The sequence below is a fragment of the Schistocerca piceifrons genome, chromosome 4, assembly GCF_021461385.2.
Source record: "Schistocerca piceifrons isolate TAMUIC-IGC-003096 chromosome 4, iqSchPice1.1, whole genome shotgun sequence".
NCBI classification, from domain to species: domain Eukaryota; kingdom Metazoa; phylum Arthropoda; class Insecta; order Orthoptera; family Acrididae; genus Schistocerca; species Schistocerca piceifrons.
Genome location: NC_060141.1, coordinates 628,810,182 through 628,826,025, shown reverse-complemented (window position 1 = coordinate 628,826,025; position 15,844 = coordinate 628,810,182).

Genomic DNA, 15,844 nt, shown 5'->3' with positions numbered 1-15,844 from the left:
TACTCTTGAGTCATCATTTTTATATTTTCCTATTATTCAAATATTTCTAGTAATGTAAAGAAAGTTATTTTTGTGTAGCACAAAAATGTGGTAATAGAAAAACTCTCTTTTCCTAAGGATTTCTGTCAAAACGTTTCACCATCAGGCATTGTCTATTACAAACTAACTGGAACATAAAAGATCTACACGAGATACATTTGAACAACTGTCAATGTAACAGCATGCTCAAGAATCACTCATAACAAAACGTTGTTACACAGCAACTTATATGTCACTACTGTTACTGAAACATCAATAGCAAAAAGACAAATCAAAACTTGTTTCGCATCACTGAAAATTAAAGCTAGCGTGTGAACTAATGAAAGAGCCACTTTCCGCACATATAAAAGACATAGCTGAATTAGAAACACTTTCTGGTTGATCGGCATGGAGATGATTTACCAAAGGAGTTGAAACTGAGCTTTAGTTAGAAAGTCGCTATCTCTTAACCCGCTTCGGAATAAGATGGTAAAAGTCAGATGAAACAAGGAAGGAAATTAATTGTAAATTATCTTAAACTGCCTGAGACAGTGATTGAGAGAATAAATTACAGCGGCAAGACGCGTCGTAGAGATAGTACCACCAGATATTGCAAGATCACAAGACTAGTGAAATCTCAACAACTATAACGAATCTTAATTACGATGTTTTATTTCTGTAGGCTTACCAGTTGCTAGTTTCTGTTCTGATATGCGCCTTGCAGCCTAGAAGATACTGCAAACCGTTTTTTATTGAAATGGATGTTTCAATAACAACGCATAAACATGTCACGAAAATAGACTAATAGAAGTCGCTCGATAGGTTGGCAATGCAAGGCTCGAGCAATGCCCAAGATTTCCCGAACTGTGACGTAATCTACTCGAACCGTTAGAATCATGCTTAAGTACAGCACTACAACACGCAGAATATATATCTCGAGCTATGTGCTCTAAGTCCAAACACTCTAACACCATCTTACATGTGTTTTCAGACTACACTCTCGCTGATTTACAGCTCTTAACTTAGCTATACATGTAGAAATTTTTCTTTGTCAAAGCGCATTTCCGAGTCATACGTGACATGTGAACAGCACCGAGAGTCAACTGGCTGACACTTTCTGCGAATGGGACAAGTTCTAAGACAGTAGCGGTCTGTGAGTTTAGACCTCTCGCGTGTATTCCATCACTCGAAAGCTGCTGGCCATAACTCTCACACAAGAAAAACTATTCCCTCATTGACGGGACAACTGTGTGCGCTCGATGACTGCAGCGGCCATATTGCGTCCAGGATTTGCCACATTTCATAGTTTTCACGCTGCGACATCTTGGTAATCTATTTTTTTCGTACTCATGCACACATTAAGTGAAAGTACTCGCGAAAACGCGTGTTTTTAACCATAAATTTTGGATGTGGGATGTTTCTGAGAGAAGAAATCGACCGTTTTACCTCCTATGCGAACAGCGACAGCAATTGGCCTATTTCGAAAGTTCTAAACTTAAACCTTAGAAGAAGTCATACACATATTACATAGAATTAATAAAATAATAAAAAAAAGAAACTCTCACCTTAAACGGAGGTAGGACGTGAAACGGGCCGAGTTGGAGCAGGAGAGACACCACAGGACATTTTAATTTGCAGTGTCTATACTTTAACAAATAAATTCAAAAAACTTTGTCAGCATGACCAGGAAGAATTCAGCATTCACACTCATAGCAGTGGAACTTTAAAAACATAACAAAATACTTTTTTTAGTGTGAACTTTCATCATTTTTCACTTTCAATTGGTTGTATTCGTTGCTATAGGTACACTTTTCTTCATAAGTAAGAGAGAATCTTCGATGAATTTTGCACAAACTTCTTAATGCAAATCTCTACAATTTTCCAAATCTATTAAAAACTGTGATAAAAGTTCAGATATTTATCTATAAAATTTGAGTTTTTTCTAAACATGAAAATTAACATGAAACAGCTAATTCATTTTTTCCTAAATTGGATAAATTCCTCTGTTTCATACACCTGTAAGTATGGTTTGTATGCTATACAAAATAAATCGAAGAATCTCTCTTACTAATGAAGAAAACTGTACCTATAACAACAAATGCAGCCAATAGTAAGTGAAAAAACAATGAATTTTTCGCTACTATGAGTGTGAATCCTGAATCCTTCCTGGTCGTGTTGACAAAGTTTTATGAATTTATCTGTTAAAGTGTAGACAGTGGATATTAAAATGTACTGTGGTGCCTCTCCGGCTCCAAGTCGGCCCGTTTGACGTCCTACTCCCAATATGAGTGAGAGACTAGCGTGTTATCCACCGATTCACACAAACACTAAGCCAACTGCTCTACAAACGTGTACCAGCATTGTCGAGACAGTATAGACTGCTGTAGCGACTGACACTCTCGGTGAAGTGAATGTTAGCGATGTGTCTATAAAAAAAGGTGATGAAGAAAGTTGCCAGGAAGTGGACTCAGGACGAGTTTGTGCGTTTAATTATTTTGTACAAGTGAAGGCCAGAGTACTGTAATGTACGGTTACTGGACATCAGGATATGAGATAAGAAGCAAAGTTTGTTGGTTACTGTTTTTAACACTTCCACAAAATTGGCGCAATATCCACAATGTTAAGAATCGGGGAATGTAGTTTTATAACACAGATTAACTAACATAGAGAAACAAGTGGAACTGTTTCTGAAATTAATAGTTTTGAAAGTCGGAAAACTGCCATTTTACTTCACACAATACCCATGCATCTACAATTTTTATGGCATTGTATTTATTGTTTATTTTATTATTTTGGGTGCTGAAGAACAGACTTTCAAGAATTTACGATTGGTCCCTTAGGTCAATACAAGCAAAAATATTCAAGTAAAAATGTGTCCTGAAAGGTTTCCTTTATCAGATACCCGCACTATTTGGTTTTACAACGATTACGGGTACCATGGTGAAATCTGATTATTTCATTCTAAATGTCACTATACCAAATATTAAAAGTGTCTAATTCCATTGGGAAACGTGTGCATCACGACAGTATTATTGTCAATATATTCTGGGTAAATAGTAGCACTGTACTGAAATGCAGGAGGATCTGCAGCGAATTGACGCATGGTGCAGGGAATGGCAATTGAATCTCAATGTAGACAAGTGTAATGTGCTGCGAATACATAGAAAGAAAGATCCCTTCCCATTTAGCTACAATATAGCAGGTCAGCAACAGGAAGCAGTTAATTCCATAAATTATCTGGGAGTAGGCATTAGGAGTGATTTAAAATGGAATGACAATACAAAATTAATCGTCGGTAAAGCAGATGCCAGACTCAGATTCATTGGAAGAATCCTAAGGAAATGCAATCTGAAAACAAAGGAAGTAGGTTACAGTACGCTTGTTCGCCCACTGCTTAAATACTGCTCAGCAGGGTGGGATCCGTACCAGATAGGGTTGACAGAAGAGATAGAGAAGATCCAACGGTGAGCAGCACGCTTCGTTACAGGATCATTTAGTAATCGCAAAAGCGTTACGGAGATGATAGACAAATTCCAGTGGAAGGCTCCGTAGGAGAGACGCTCAGTAGCTCGGTGTGGGCTTTTGTTGACGTTTTGAGAACACACCTTCACCGAGGAGTGAAGCAGTATATTGCTCCCTCCTACGTATATCTCGCGAAGAGACCATGAGGATAAAATCAGAGAGATTAGAGCCCACACAGAGGCATACCGACATTCCTTCTTTCTTCGAACTATACGAGACTGGAATAGAAGGGAGAAACGATAAAGGTACTCAAGGTACCCTCCACCACACAGAGTCAGGTGGCTTGCGGAGTACGTATGTAGATGTAGATCTTAAATATTGTGATCCTTTATTTTATAGATCGACCTCGGTCACTGTGTGACCATCTTCAGTACTAAAAATACATAAGACCCATCATACATTTAACACACATGTGGCCCTATTTATAACTGCGATCAAAAAATACAGAAACAGAAAAATATATACAAAAATGAAAATTCTCGTACATTCTAAATTATTCGGACACCGTAGGCCCATATCATAACAGCACAAAATTTTCTATGGGGTGTAACATGTATTGTGACGATCACTTCTAACAGATATCTCCACTTTTACTGCATTAAATAAATTTTAAATTTACAGAAGAGCCTATTTTGTAACCTTAGCAGTTGTCGATCAAATATACAGTGAGCTTGTCGCTTACACAGCCAACTAGCTAATCTGAGTATAGAAAAACAAGCATCATAGTGTCTACATTGGAAAGTGTGCAACAAATACCATTAATAGAAACCAAAACTTACACAAAAATAACCTTTCAAACCACATGACGATTTTTTACTGTCAGAAGACAAGGCAAATCTTCAAAAAACCATACAGGAGTAATAAGAAATGCAATTAATTACGCCGTCTATCGTGAAGTACAAGATAAAATTTTTATGGAAATATAACTAACATAAAAGCATATAGTAATTTCTTAAAAACAAATGCAGAAAAGTTAATATCAGACTTTTTACATTTCCGAAAATATTTATTAAATGTAAAAACATTAACCGTTTCCAATGGGACGTTATTCCCTCTCTTATCATACTCGAAGGCTTGACGAACCTAATTACTGACATTATCACCGTAAATTCTCGACAGGAATTTACAAAAAGCAATCAAGAGACATTAACAAAAATACAATAATCTCCCATACGATACACTGGACTTATAATATTGCTATTTTTAATGTGAATAACTGATTTTAAATTTCAGTAAAGACAAAGTGAGCGACTGTGGTAACCTCAGTAATAAACAGGTATATGTAAACAGGTATATGCCAAATATACACTGCGGATAGAGCTCAAAAACAAAACAAATATGCAGCATTTGCTATTGGAAAACCTGTTAAATACCTTCCTGCAAAAATGTGGTGTCACCGCCAGACACCACACTTGCTAGGTGGTAGCCTTTAAATCGGCCGCGGTCCGTTAGTATACGTCGGCCCCGCGTGTCGCCACTGTCAGTGATTGCAGACCGAGCGCCGCCACACGGCAGGTCTAGAGAGACTTCCTAGCACTCGCCCCAGTTGTACAGCAGACTTTGCTAGCGATGATATACTGACAAATACGCTCTCATTTGCCGAGACGATAGTTAGCATAGCCTTCAGCTACGTCATTTGCTACGACCTAGCAAGGCGCCATTACCAGTTTATATTGAGTTGTAATTCATGTATCAACAAGAGCGATGTTCTCCAATTGTGGATTAAAGTTAAGTATTCCAGCAGCAACGTACCTTATTGGCTATATTAATTGCATTGTCCTGTTCCAGACCTCACGCCAGTTTGCGTGAGCTTAAACGCGTGCCTTTCGGCCTCCTCTAGCAAGATGGTGTTGGCTCTTCTGCCAACACATCACATGGCGACGAGAGTAAAAACAGTCTTCTTCTTTATACTTGCTTAAATTAATTGTGTCATGGCTTCGCCACAATCTCCAGATGTACTGTCCGAATTTTATCGCTTGCAGAATCAGCAGACGCAGGCCTTATTGGATGCCCTTGGACAGCTCGTCCAGGGTCAACGTGCAATGCAAAACGATGCGGCAGCCGTCGCTCCACCGCTACCGCAGCCACAACATGCTGTTGCACCACCTTTTCGTCCTTTTGATGCTGCACTGGAAAGCTGGACGGAGTGGTCACGCCAATTTGGATTCCATCTCGCCGCCTACAGAATTCAAGTTAACGAGCGGCAGCCTTTTTTGTTGGCATGCGTCGGAGTGACCATGTACCGTGTGATAGTCAAATTATTTCCCCGACGCGACGTAGCAACTCTGTCCTACGACGAAATTTTGTCTGCATTTGATGCATATTTCAAAGAATCAGTCAATGTCGTTGCAAAAAGGTATACGTTCTTTCGTACAAAACGTATGGCCGGTCAGACTAATAGGGAGTGGGTTGCAACTTTGCAAGGCCTTACTCGGGATTGTGCTTTTGAGTGTGAATGTGGACTCCCTTATTCAGATACTATGGTGCGTGATGCGATTGCACAGAACGTTTCTGATGTTCGTATACGAGAACAGATTTTGAAACTAGTCAATCCCTCCCTTCAACAAGTGATGGACATATTGGATAGGCAGGACACACTTGACTTTGCTCAGGAATCATTTGCAACTTCGCCACCCGTGTGTCAGGTTAACCGGCCCGCCGGGCGAGCTGCACGGCACAATAAACAGCCCTCGCTCGCGTCCGCGCAGCTGCCGCCAAGCTCTCCGCTACGTATGCCGCGCAAGCAAGCAAATGCAGTGCTAAAATTATGTCCGCGGTGTGCAACTAGACATTCGCGTGACAATTGGCCGTCACGCCAAGCTATTTGCTTTTTCTGTAATAAAAAAGGACATGTTCAAAGTGTTTGCCAGAAAAAGCTCAGATCGGACACTCACAACCATTCCAGGCCCTTTGCTTCGCGCCGGAATCGAACCAAGAAAGGCTCGTGAACCTTCGCCCATGGACATTCATATACACTCCTGGAAATGGAAAAAAGAACGCATTGACACCGGTGTGTCAGACCCACCATACTTGCTCCGGACACTGCGAGAGGGCTGTACAAGCAATGATCACACGCACGGCACAGCGGACACATCAGGAACCGCGGTGTTGGCCGTCGAATGGCGCTAGCTGCGTAGCATTTGTGCGCCGCCGCCGTCAGTGTCAGCCAGTTTGCCGTGGCATACGGAGCTCCATCGCAGTCTTTAACACTGGCAGCATGCCGCGACAGCGTGGACGTGAACCGTATGTGCAGTTGACGGACTTTGAGCGAGGGTGTATAGTGGGGATGCGGGAGGCCGGGTGGACGTACCGCCGAATTGCTCAACACGTGGGGCGTGAGGTCTCCACAGTACATCGATGTTGTCGCCAGAGGTCGGCGGAAGGTGCACGTGCCCGTCGCCCTGGGACAGGACCGCAGCGACGCACGGATGCACGCCAAGACCGTAGGATCCTACGCAGTGCCGTAGGGGACCGCACCGCCACTTCCCAGCAAGTTAGGGACACTGTTGCTCCTGGGGTATCGGCGAGGACCATTCGCAACCGTCTCCATGAAGCTGGGCTACGGTCCCGCACACCGTTAGGCCGTCTTCCGCTCACGGCCCAACATCATGCAGCCCGCCTCCAGTGGTGTCGCGACAGGCGTGAATGGAGGGACGAATGGAGACGTGTCGTCTTCCGCGATGAGAGTCGCTTCTGCCTTGGTGCCAATGATGGTCGTATGCGTGTTTGGCGCCGTGCAGGTGAGCGCCACAATCAGGACTGCATACGACCGAGGCACACAGGGCCAACACCCGGCATCATGGTGTGGGGAGCGATCTCCTACACTGGCCGTACACCACTGGTGATCGTCGAGGGGACACTGAATAGTGCACGGTACATCCAAACCGTCATCGAACCCATCGTTCTACCATTCCTAGACCGGCAAGGGAACTTGCTGTTCCAACAGGACAATGCACGTCCGCGTGTATCCCGTGCCACCCAACGTGCTCTAGAAGGTGTAAGTCAACTACCCTGGCCAGCAAGATCTCCGGATCTGTCCCCCATTGAGCATGTTTGGGACTGGATGAAGCGTCGTCTCACGCGGTCTGCACGTCCAGCACGAACGCTGGTCCAACTGAGGCGCCAGGTGGAAATGGCATGGCAAGCCGTTCCACAGGACTACATCCAGCATCTCTACGATCGTCTCCATGGGAGAATAGCAGCCTGCATTGCTGCGAAAGGTGGATATACACTGTACTAGTGCCGACATTGTGCATGCTCTGTTGCCTGTGTCTATGTGCCTGTGGTTCTGTCAGTGTGATCATGTGATGTATCTGACCCCAGGAATGTGTCAATAAAGTTTCCCCTTCCTGGGACAATGAATTCACGGTGTTCTTATTTCAATTTCCAGGAGTGTAGTTAATTCCACTCCGCCCAGTGCCACTCTCTCTAACAGTGACTGTGTTCGTCCCACAAATAGTGTGCGTCAACATCGCCGGAAATCGCGTCAAGTCGCAAGTGCTTCTGTACCAGTGTCCGTTCACGTTGCACGAGACAGTCGCTCTTGTCGTCAGCAGCACAATAAACTATTCGTAGATTTGGACATTAATGGCAACGTGATACCATTCCAGCTCGGTGCCGGAGCTGCAGTTTCATTGATCAATCACGACACCTACAAACAGCTGGGCACACCTCCGTTGCGTGCCGCAAATGTTAAGCTCAGTAGTTATTCAGGACAAGAGATCCCTGTGTTAGGACGGTGCAGCCTTCTTGCAACATACAAGGGACAAACAAAACTTGTGTCATTGTATGTCCTGCGTTCTTCTTCTGCAGTGAACTTGTTTGGTTTAGATTTATTTCAGTTGTTTAATTGTCTATAGTAAATCAGGTCCTATCAGTGAACCAGACTGTGCCTTCAGCCAGTGTTTCTCGTCTATGTGAAGAATTTGCAGACATTTTTGCACTGGGCCTTGGTTGCGCTAAGAACTATGAAGCACATTTGGAACTGAAAGTAAACGCCCAACCGAAATTTTTCAGAGCGTGCGATGTTCCCCAATCATTGCGTGATGAGGTTGCAAGAACATTACACGATTTTGAATCACAAGGTGTAATTGAACGTGTGCAGGCTTCTCTCCGGGCATCACCCTTAGTAATTTTGCAAAAGCCTTCCGGAAACTTGAGACTTTGCGTGGACTTCAAGGCAACAGTGAATCCACAACTAGTGTCTGCAACTTTTCCTTTACCCCGGCCGGAAGATCTTTTTGACAAACTGTGCCCGGGTAAATATTTTTCGAAGTTGGACCTAGCAGATGCGTACTTGCAAATACCGGTGGACGAAGAATCCCAGCGCGTTTTGGTGGTTAACACGCATCTTCGTTAGTACCGGTTCAAAAGACTGCCATTCGGGTGTGCATCCGCCCCTGCATTGTTTCAGCAATATCTGCAAACTGTTTGTGCGTCGGTCCCTACTGCAGCAAACTATCTGGACGATATTGTGATCTCCAGAAAGACAGAAGAAGAACATTTAGCCAATCTCCGAACATTATTTCAGGTCTTGCGACAAAATGGTCTTCGATTGCGGAAGGACAAGTGTGTGTTTTTTGCTCGTGACTTACCCTATCTGGGACATGTAATCAATGCCCAAGGCATACATCCCAGTCCCGAGCACCTCCGTGCCATACAAGACTTGCCTTCGCCGCAGAATTTGAAGCAACTACAGAGTGTGCTGGGAAAAATCAGTTACTATCATAAATATGTGCGCCACGCCTCTTCCATTTCAGCTCCGCTTCATCGCTTACGCCGTAAAGGTGTTCCGTTCGTCTGGACGACGAAATGCGAACGCGCCTTTCGCCAGTTGAAATCGGCGTTGCTTTCCAATACTTGCCTTACGCCATTCGATCCCCAGAAACCACTTTTGTTGCTGGTAGATGCATCGGATTTCGGGTTCGGTGCTGTGCTTTCGCACAAAGATGGTTCGCACGATCGCCCTATTGCCTTTGCGTCCAAATTGCTCTCGTCTGCGCAAAGAAATTATTCACAGATCGAGAAAGAAGCTTCGGCTCTCGTATTTGGTGTTACTAAGTTTCATGATTTCTTGTATGGTCGTCACTTTACCATCATCACAGACCATAAACCTTTGACATCGCTTTTTCATCCGACCAAGCCTGTACCTCCACGTACAGCGCAGAAATTCATTCGCTGGTCTATTTTCCTCTCGCAGTACCGCTACGATATCTTGTATCGGTCCACTGCTCAGCACGGAAACGCCGATGCGTTGTCCCGTTTGCCTGTAGCTGCGGATAGAGCATTCGATTCTTCCGAACTTGCTTGCATGTTCATTGATGCGGAAACCGATGACGTAGTCGAATCGTTTCCGATTGATTTTCGTCGTGTAGCTACAGCCACAGCTGCTGACCCTGTCCTTGCTACCGTTTTGCGTTTTGTTGCTACGCAATGGCCCTTGTCCAAGTCACGGATCGAGGATCCGTTGGTTCGCAGATTTTTTGCTCACAAGGAGAGATTTTTGGTACGACGTGGTGTTTTGCTGTTGCGTTCTGATAATGATCAGTCCAGGGTCGTGGTCCCACGTTCATTATAGTCCTCTGTCTTACGGCTTCTCCACCAAGGACATTGGGGTATAGTGCGAACGAAACAACTTGCTCGTCAGCACTGTACTTGGTTCGGAATCGATGCTGCGATTACGAAAATGTGCTCTTCTTGCATGGCGTGTGCCAAACAACAATCCGCACCACCGCGGAAATTCTTTGCATGGCAAAAAGCCACTTCCCCTTTGCAACGCTTACACATCGTTTTTGTTGGTCCATTCTGGAATGCTCGATGGTTGGTTGTGGTAGATTCATTCAGTAATTTTCCTTTTGTTGTCCGGATGTCTTCCACGACGTCATCTGCCACCATCCAAGCGTTATCCGCTATCTTTTGCATTGAAGGTCTTCCACAGACTATTGTATCCGACAATGGCCCACAATTCATGTCCGCAGAATTTCAGTCATTCTGCAAGGCCAATGGTATTCAACATCTGACATCCGCGCCGTTTTCGCCTCAGTCAAACGGTGCCGCTGAACGATTGGTCCGGACTTTCAAGTCACAGATGTTGAAATTGAAAGAGTCGCATTCTCGGGAGGACGCGTTATTGCTCTTTTTATCCTCGTATCGCTCTCAGCCCCGAGATGGTAGTTCGCCGGCTGAGTTGCTTCACGGTCGCACTCATCGAACCTTGATGTCTTTGCTACATCCGCCGCATCAGGTTCCGGTGCAGCGGCAGCCACCTGCTTTTGCTCCAGGCGACGTTGTATACTATCGCAACTTTCGAGGTTCACGGCGTTGGCTCGCAGGGCGCATTCTTCGCTCCCTCTGCCGCGCTATGTATCTGGTTTTGGGGGCCTCTGGTGAGGTGCGTCGGCATCTCAACCAGCTGCGCATCTGTCGTCGCACGGGTTCTGCCGCTCCCCGTCTGCTTTCAGCGATGGTGCCGTCCGGTCAGCGCCCTGGGGACCCATCTACTGGCTCGCCTCATCCCCAGGTGTTACCGAAGCTGCCTTCCATTTTGCCCCATGGCGACGCGCCGCCGCCGCCGCCTGTTCTCCCGCCGGCGACGCCCGCAGTGGACGCGTCGCTGCAACCGCCGGACGCCTCCCTGGGTCACGCGCCGCCGATCGCTTCCCGTGACCAGCTGTCCTCCGACATGGAACTCTTGCCCGCTCCGGACCAGATGTCGTCTTCGCCCGTCGGGTGCCCCGTTCTGATGGAGGTCGACCCTTCGGCCCCTCCTGTCTCTACGGGCGCAGACACCGCATGTTGGCGTGCACCCTGGACTAGGTTTTCAGGTGTCTCCTAGCTCCCCTCGGATCGAATGGCAGGGTGCGGATGGCACAGCCTCGCCTGTTGTTAGGCTCCCCACCTCGTCGCATACGTCAACATGGGGTCCTTCCCACGGCGGGCGGAAGCCTTATAGCTCAACCGTACGCCGATTTGCGGGGGAGGAATGTGGTGTCACCGCCAGACACCACACTTGCTAGGTGATAGCCTTTAAATCGGCCGCGGTCCGATAGTATACGTCGGACCCGCGTGTCGCCACTGTCAGTGATTGCAGACCGAGCGCCGCCACACGGCAGGTCTAGAGAGACTTCCTAGCACTCGCCCCAGTTGTACAGCAGACTTTGCTAGCGATGATATACTGACAAATACGCTCTCATTTGCCGAGACTATAGTTAGCATAGCCTTCAGCTACTTCATTTGCTACGACCTAGCAAGGCGCCATTACCAGTTTATATTGAGATTATAATTCATGTATCAACAAGAGCGATGTTCTCCAATTGTGGATTAAAGTTAACTATTCCAGCAGCAACGTACCTTAATGGCTATATTAATTACATTGTCCCGTGCCAGACCTCACGCCAGTTTGCGTGAGCTTAAACGCGTGCCTTTCGGCCTCCTCTAGCAACACGGTGTTGGCTCTTCTGCCAACACATCAAAAAAGCTGCTGATGAAGAGGCTTACCTGGATGCGCACCAAGTTTATGCTCATATCGTGGATCAGCGTGTTGCACTGCAGAACAGTATCATACCGGAAAATCGTCCCGTTGACAGTGTTGTGGACCGCCTTCCTGCCAATGCCTTAGGCAGCTCTCAAAGAGTGGACACTTTTCGTAACTGTCTGATCGTTAAGCAACGTGCAATTCCGAGATATCAAACTGCAGAAAATCTCCATCCAGGTGTCAATTCAAGAGGAGCATGGCCCGTATCAACAAATGTACCGCGAAGTTCGATCTATTGGAAATATCCCTCCCATCTAGCGCAAGATGCTCACGATATCTTACTTGGAGTTTTCTCCCTGTCTGCGCAACATAAATAATATTACAGTCAGCACACTGTGATCTGTGAAACCCTATCTGTTGTAAAACTTTAAATTAAAGTATATTATTAATTAACAATTTATGAGCCTGTCTGCCGCTGAAAATAAGACGCCCACTCCCAACTTCTTTTTTTAAGTCATAGTATTCTAGTACTGAAAATGCCATGTTGTTGTTGTGGTCTTCAGTCCTGAAACTGGTTCGATGCAGCTCTCCATGCTACTCTATCCTGTGCAAGCTTCTCCATCTCCTAGTACTTACTGTAACCTACATCCTTCTGAATCTGCTTAGTGTATTCATCTCTTGGTCTCCCTCTACGATTTTTACCCTCCACGCTGCCCTTCTATACTAAATATGTGATCCCTTGATGCCTCAGAACATGTCCTACCAACCGATCCCTTCTTCTTGTCAAGTTGTGCCAGAAACTCCTCTTCTCCCCAATTCTATTCAATACCTCCTCGTTAGTTACGTGATCTACCCATCTAATCTTCAGCATTCTTCTGTAGCACCACATTTCGAAAGCTTCTATTCTCTTCTTGTCCAAACTATTTATCGTCCATGTTGCACTTCCATACATGGCTACACTCCATACAAAGACTTTCAGAAACGACTTCCCAACACTTAAATCAGTACTCGATGTTAACAAATGTCCCTTCTTCAGAAACGCTTTTCTTGCCATTGCCAGTCTACATTTTATACCTCTCTACTTCGACCATCATCAGTTATTTTGCTCGCCAAATAGCAAAACTCCTTTACTACTTTAAGTGTCTCATTTCCTAATCTAATTCCCTCAGCATCACGTGACTTAATTCGACTACATTATCCTCGTTTTGCTTTTGTTGATGTTCACCTTATAGCCTCCTTTCAAGACACTGTCCATTCCGTTCAACTGCTCTTCCAAGTCCTTTGCTGTCTCTGACAGAATTACTGTGTCATCGGCGAACCTCAAAGTTTTTATTTCTTCTCCACGGATTTTAATACCTAATCCAAATTTTTCTTTTGTTTCCTTTACTGCTTGCTCATTATACAGTTTGAATAACATCGGGGAGAGGCTACAACCCTGTCTCACTCCCTTCCCAACCACTGTTTCCCTTTCATGCCCCTCGACTCTTATAACTGCCATCTGGTTTCTGTACAAATAGCCTTTCGCTCGCTGTATTTTACCCCTGACACCTTTAGAATTTGAAAGAGAGTATTCCAGTCAACATTGTCAAAAGCTTTCTCTAAGTCTACAAGTGCTAGAAACGTAGATTTGCCTTTCCTTAATCTATTTTCTAAGATAAGTCGTAGGGTCAGTATTGCCTCACGTGTTCCAATATTTCTACGGAATCCAAACTGATCTTCCCCGAGGTCGGCTTCGACCAGTTTTCCATTCGTCTGTAAAGAATTCGTGTTAGTGTTTTGTAGCTTTGACTTATTAAACTGATAGTTCGGTAATTTTCACATCTGTCAACACCTGCTTCCTTTGGGATTGGAATTATTATATTCTTCTTGAAGTCTGAGGGTATTTCACCAGATTGTAGAGTTTTGTCAGGACTGGCTCTCTAAGGCCGTCAGTAGTTCCAATGGAATGTTGTCTACTCCCGGGGCCTTGTTTCGACTCAGGTCTTTCAGTGCTCTGTCAAACTCTTCACGCAGTATCGTATCTCCTATTTCATCTTCGTCTACAGCCTATTCTATTTCCATACTATTGTCCTCAAGTACCCTTGTACAGACCCTCCATATACTCCTTTCACCTTTCTGCTATCCCTTCTTTGCTTAGAACATGGTTTCCATCTGACTCTTCATATTCATACAAGTGTCTCTCTTTTCTCCAAAGGTCTTTAATTTTCTTGGAGGCAGTATCTATTTTACCCCTAATGAGATAAGCCTCTACATCCTTACATTTGTCCTCTAGCTATCCATGCTTAGCCATTTCGCACTTGATGTCGATCTCATTTTTGAGACGTTTGTATTCCTATTTGCCTGCTTCATTTACTGCGTTTTTATATTTTCTCCTTTCATCAATTAAATTTAATATTTCTTCTGTTACCCAAGGATTTCTACTAGTCCTCATCTTTTTACCTACTTGATCCTCTGCTGCCTTCACTTCTTCATCCCTCAGAGCTACCTATTCTTCTTCTACCGGATTTCTTTCCCCCCATTCCTGTCAATTGTTCCCTTATGCTCTGCCTGAATCTCTGTACAACCTCTGGTTTATTCAATTTACCCAGGTCCCATCTCCTTAAATTCCCACCTTTTTGCAGTTTCTCCAGTTTTAATCTACAGATCATAACCAATAGATAGTGGTCAGAGTCCAAATCTGCCCCTGGAAATGTCTTACAATTTAAAACATGGTACCTAAATCTCTGTTTTACCATTATATAATATATCTGATACCTTCTAGTATCTCCAGGATTCTTCCATGTGTACAACCTTCTTTTATGATTGTTGAACCAAGTGTCAGCTATGATTAAGTTATGGTCTGTGCAAAATTCTACCAGACGGCTTCCTCTTTCATTTCTCACCTTCAATTCATATTCACCTACTATGTTTGCTTCTCTCCCTTTTCCTACTCTCGAATTCCAGTCACCCAAGACTATTAATTTTTCGTGTCCGTTCACTACCTGAATAATTTCTTTTATCTCATCATACATTTCATCAATTTCTTCATCATCTGCAGAGCTTGTTGGCATATAAACCTGTACTACTGTAGTAGTCATGGGCTTCGTGTCTATCTTGGCCACAATAATGCGTTCACTATGCTGTTTGTAGTAGCTTACCCGTACTCCTATTTTTTAATCATTATTAAACCTACTCCTGCATTACCTCTATTTGATTTTGTATTTATAACCCTGTATACACCTGACCAAAAGTCTTGTTCCTCTTGCCACCGAACTTCACTAATTCCCACTATATCTAACTTTAACCTATCCATTTCCCTGTTTAAATTTTCCGATCTATCTGCCCTATTAAGGGATCTGACTTCCACGCTCCGATCCGTAGAACGCCAGTTTTCTTTCTCCTGATAACGACGTCCTCTTGAGTAGTCCCCGCCTGGAAATCCGATGTAAAACTTCTTTCTATCCATTACTATTCGTAACTTGGACACATTGCTGCTCATGGATATTTATGTTTTTGTTATAAAATTTTCTTACATAGTCATCAAGGTAGCTATTCACTCTAGCTACGTACAATATAGCTTGAAATTCAGCTTTGTCTTCGGTTTGTGATAATGGTAGTCTAAGCATTCCATTGACAACAAAATTGAAAAACCCCTTTTTATGCTGATCTCAATGGTTAGAGTTATAATCTAAGACTGTCTCAGTGCACGTATTCTTCCTACATATTCCAAAGACGTGCCTAACATTTCCATTTATTATGACTAAGTCAAAAAAAATTTATAGAGCCCTCTGTCTCTATCTCAAGCAAGCTGTTAAACGTAGCCACTATTTCATAAATTTCAGTACTGTCTCC